Source organism: Capsicum annuum, chromosome 8 (genome assembly GCF_002878395.1).
Source record: "Capsicum annuum cultivar UCD-10X-F1 chromosome 8, UCD10Xv1.1, whole genome shotgun sequence".
Lineage (NCBI taxonomy): Eukaryota > Viridiplantae > Streptophyta > Magnoliopsida > Solanales > Solanaceae > Capsicum > Capsicum annuum.
Genome location: NC_061118.1, coordinates 8,333,112 through 8,337,685, shown reverse-complemented (window position 1 = coordinate 8,337,685; position 4,574 = coordinate 8,333,112). Strand labels below are relative to the sequence as shown.

The 4,574-nt window shown below is 36.9% G+C and overlaps 1 non-coding gene across 1 annotated transcript; it reads right to left on the bottom strand.

The window, feature by feature from the left end:
* Window positions 1-1,871: 1,871 nt before the first annotated feature.
* LOC124886762 lies at window positions 1,872-1,978 on the bottom strand. Its single transcript, XR_007044173.1, has one exon. It is a non-coding gene; the product is annotated as a small nucleolar RNA R71 (small nucleolar RNA).
* Window positions 1,979-4,574: the final 2,596 nt, after the last annotated feature.

The following is a 4,574-nucleotide window of genomic DNA, read 5'->3' as shown; positions in this document are numbered from 1 at the left end:
TGCCTTAGAGAATTCTACGAGTGCAACTTCAAGTGCATCGATGCGATGTCAACGCGTCTCATCGATTCTTAAAACTTTGACACTTAGCAAAATTTTGAGGAGCAAATTCCAGTGGCACGACGCGATGTCAACACGTCGCATTGAGTAGTGAAGATTTTGACTTAGTGTGATTTTCAAAGATGACTTCCAGTATGGCAACGCGATGTTGATGTGACGTATTGGGTGGATCAACGCGATTAGAAATACGTTGCGTCATGACTTCAGATCTGGTGAAATTTTTCCAAGTATAAAAAGAACATGTGAGCACAATTCCAAACACTTTTTGACAAGCATAGCAGCGACAGAAAAGCATAGAATTCTTCTTTTAGTGTTCCTACTATTTATTTTGAAATTCTTTATTTCAAGACTAATTTTGGGTATGATTAATTACTTATTTGTGATGTTAAAATCAAACATGAGTGGCTAAATACCCTTGTTCTGGGGTTGAGGTCAAGAACATGATTAATCTTTGATATTCTTTATAGTAGTTTCTTTTTGGATTATCATCTAGGTTGTTCTTAATTTCTTGAGCTTACTATTTTAATGTCTGACCGCCATTAGAATAAATTTATATGTCTATGTAAATCTGGAAGGATAATCATAGATTAGAATGAGGAAATTAAGGAGCAAGGTTCTTATTCTTTTATAAAATAAGGGATTTGAATTAGCATCTAGGAAAGGGATATACCTAGAAGCCTTGTTTGGTTCAATTGCAAAAAGATTACTTAATGAATCTAGAAGAATTGTTGTATCTCTGCAGGAGTTGAATCTGCAATATTGAATAGATAAAAGATTTTAGGTCGGGAGATCAAGATCATTGCTTAAACCTTGCGAACTAACAACCCGATAATCAATTAGACTATTATAAGAATAGAGATTTGTGTGATTGTTCAAGAAGCCTCAACCCTGGAATTCTTATCATAACTGTTTACAACCGTAGCTTGCTTTTTTCTAGTTATAAAATTTTATTTCATGTTTATTAATTTACATTTTTATCTTAAATTACAAATCATCTTGATACTATACAACACGTAATACTCATTGTCTGAAACTAAAAGTTGGTTAAATTTCTAGTTGTTCAGTCCTCATGGGAACGATATTTGATTGTCTAAATCAGTATATTACTTGAAAGATCATGTGCACTTGCGTGTGCGCTTGAGTTCCAACAAGTTTTTGGCGCCATTGCCGGGGATTAATATAATTAGTAAATATCAAAATTTTTGTTTTTTTTTGATATTAAGTTTAGGTGTTAGCAACTTAATCTTAGTGGCTAAATTTTTACAGGTTTTGCTGAATCCAGGACTGGCGAGAGATAAAGAACTGGTAGAGCCTTTTTCAGAACCAGCGCAAATCTTTCAACAAAGGCGAAGAATGACGGAACAATGAAATAAACCGGTTGATCCAAATGCCGGGAATGTTCCACCTCCTATCATTCTTGTTATTCTAGTTATTCTTGCTTAACAAGCTGCTAGACCTGTTCGTGAGGTGGCAATCCTACTCACGAATCATGTGACAAACATTATTTTAAAGCCTGAACCAGGAGGTCGATTTGAATTAAAGTAGAATATGGTGAAATTGCTGAATTCAGCCAGGCATTTTCATGGCCTTTCACACGAAGATCCGCAACAACATATGCAGACTTTCTTGGAAATCAGTGATACATACATTTCTAAAGGGATGAATTCTGACTATGTTAGATTGACACTCTTCCCTTTCTCTTTAAATAGGGAAACAAAAAGGTGGTTACATGATGAACCACCACTCTCCATCACTTCATGGGAAGATCTATCTCAAAAGTTCCTTATTTAATTTTTTTATTTGGAAAGACGACATGCTTGAGGAGTGAAATCTTGAGTTTTAGGCAGAAAGATAGAGAGAATCTCTACCAAGCTTGGGAAAGATTTAAGGGTATGCTCATAAATTTCCCTCAACATCATCAATCTAATAATGTTCTTGTCCATACTTTCATAGAAGGATTGGAGCCAAATACGAAGATTCTCTTGGATTGAGCATCAGGTGCACAGGCTCTTGAGAAGACATATGAGGAATTGTACACACTATTGAATCAGATTTCACAAGGGAACCCTAACTGGCATGTAGACTCAAGGAGTACTCCTAAAAAAATTACAGGGGTATTGGCGGTAGATTAGTTTACTACATTATAGGCACAGATCACAGCCATGCAAAATCATATGATTACTCATCTCAATAACATAAAGTTGGGTGTTACACAACCAGCAACCATAATAAATGCAGTCCAATAAGTGAACTCTTGGTGTGAGTTTTACGGAAGTGGAGAGCACACAATTGATGCTTGTACGGCTAATCCGAATTCTGTCAATTATATGAGGATTGCAAATCGGCAGAGACAACAAAATTTTGGTAATACTTATAATCCCAACTGGAGGAATCATCCCAATTTCTCATGGGGTGGAAATCAGGCGTAGAATGCAAATCAATACAAGGGAAAAGTACAACCAAATCCTCAGCCAACTCAAAATACTCAGGCGACTACTCAATTTAGCGATATGGAGGAAGTGATGAAGCAGTTTATGGCTTAACAAGCGCAATTTGTAGCTGACATTAAGACTCAACATGCATAGTTTGCAGTTGAGTTGAAGAGTCAACAATTGCTTATGAGAAATTTAGAGTTACAATTGGGTCAAATTGTGGGGGCACAGAATACAAGACCTCAAGGAGCATTACCTAGCGATAAAGAGACAAATCCCAAGCAAGAAAATACGGTAACAACAATGAGTAGGCTGCAAACTAAGGAGACAGTTCAGGAGCAGGTAAGTCCTACAATTATTGATGACAACACCAAAGATAATACAGAAAAAATCAAGGGAAAAATGGCAAGTGAATAAATTCATATGGACAAAAAGAATCTCCTTTTACCCTTTCCTCAAAGGGAAAGGAAACATCCAGACCAGGTGAGTTACAAGAAGCTCTTAGATCTTCTGAAGCAGGTTTAAGTGAATATTCCTCTTGTTGACATTTTGCAAAGTGTGCCAAAATATGCAAAATATTTAAAGGATATAGTTCGAAATAAGAACAGGTTGACCGAGTATGCTACAGTTGCACTTACGCAAGAGTGCACGTCCAAGATTCAAAACAAATTGCCCAAGAAGCTTAAAGATCCGGGTAGTTTCACTTTGTAGATTACCATTGGGCAAACTATTTGTGCACGTGGATTGTGTGAGTTGGGAGCTAGCATAAATCTTATGCCCATATTGTGGTACCGGAAGATGGGCCTTGGGAGTCCCAAACTTACTACTATTATTTTGCAGCTGGTGGATAAATCACTTGTCAGGTTGGATGGTATTATCGAGGATGTTTTGGTGCAAGTAGGATTGTTAATCTTTTTGGTGGATTTTGTAATTCTTAACTTTGAGGCTAATCCTGTGGTTCCATTTATTTTGGGACAACCTTTTTTAGCAACAGGAAAGTTACTAATTGATGTAGCAGCCAGGAAAATAACAATGTGAGCGCATGATAAAGTAGAATTTTTTAATGTGTATAAGGCATTGAAACTGCCAGCTATATATGAGGAGTTGTTATCCATATCGGTTATTGACCTTGCTTCTGAGTGGCAGTTGCTACTGTCTGATGATCCATTAGAGCGAGCTTTGATGGGTCATGATCTTTATGGAGACATGGAAGCATTGGAATTGGTCCAGCTTATGAATTTGGCAGTGGTTGAGATGATGAAAGTGCCTGTCGAACCATTGAATAGGCCAATTGGTCTATCGCCTAAGCCATCAGTTGAAAAAGCTCCTAACTTAGAGCTTAAGGTTCTTTCTCCTCATTTACAATTTGTTTTTCTTGGTGATCAAGATACTTTCCCTATTATTTTGTCCACAGGATTAACAGATGTACAGGCAAAGGAAGCCATAGCAGTTCTAAAAAGGAGAAGAAAAGCAATTGGGTGGAAAATATCTAATAATAAAGGAATTAATCTAGTATTTTGCATGCACAACATCTACATGGAAGAGGGATATAGACCTAGAGTGCATCCATAAAAAAGGTTGAATCTTATAATGAAGGAGGTGGTAAAAAAAGTGATAAAGTGGTTAGATAATGGTATTGTCTACCCAATTTCTGATAGAAAATGGGTAAGTCTAATGTATTGTGTACTGAAAAAAGAAGGGATGACCGTGATAACTAATGATGATGATGAGTTGATCCCCACATGCATGGTGACTAGTTGGAGAATCTGTATTGACTATTGAATGTTGAATAAAGCAACTCATAAAGATCACTATCCTATCCCTTTCATTGACCAAATGCTGGATAGATTGGCAGGACAAAAGTATTATTGTTTTTTGGATGGGTACTCCGGTTACAATCAGATAATTATAGCATCGGAAGACCAGGAGAAGACCACTTTTACATGTCCCTATGGAACATATGCATTCAGATGCATGCCCTTCGGCCTATGCAATGCACTTGCTATATTTCAGACATGTATGATGACTATATTCTCTGACATGGTTGAAGACTTTGTGGAGGTATTCATGGATGATTTCTCTGTG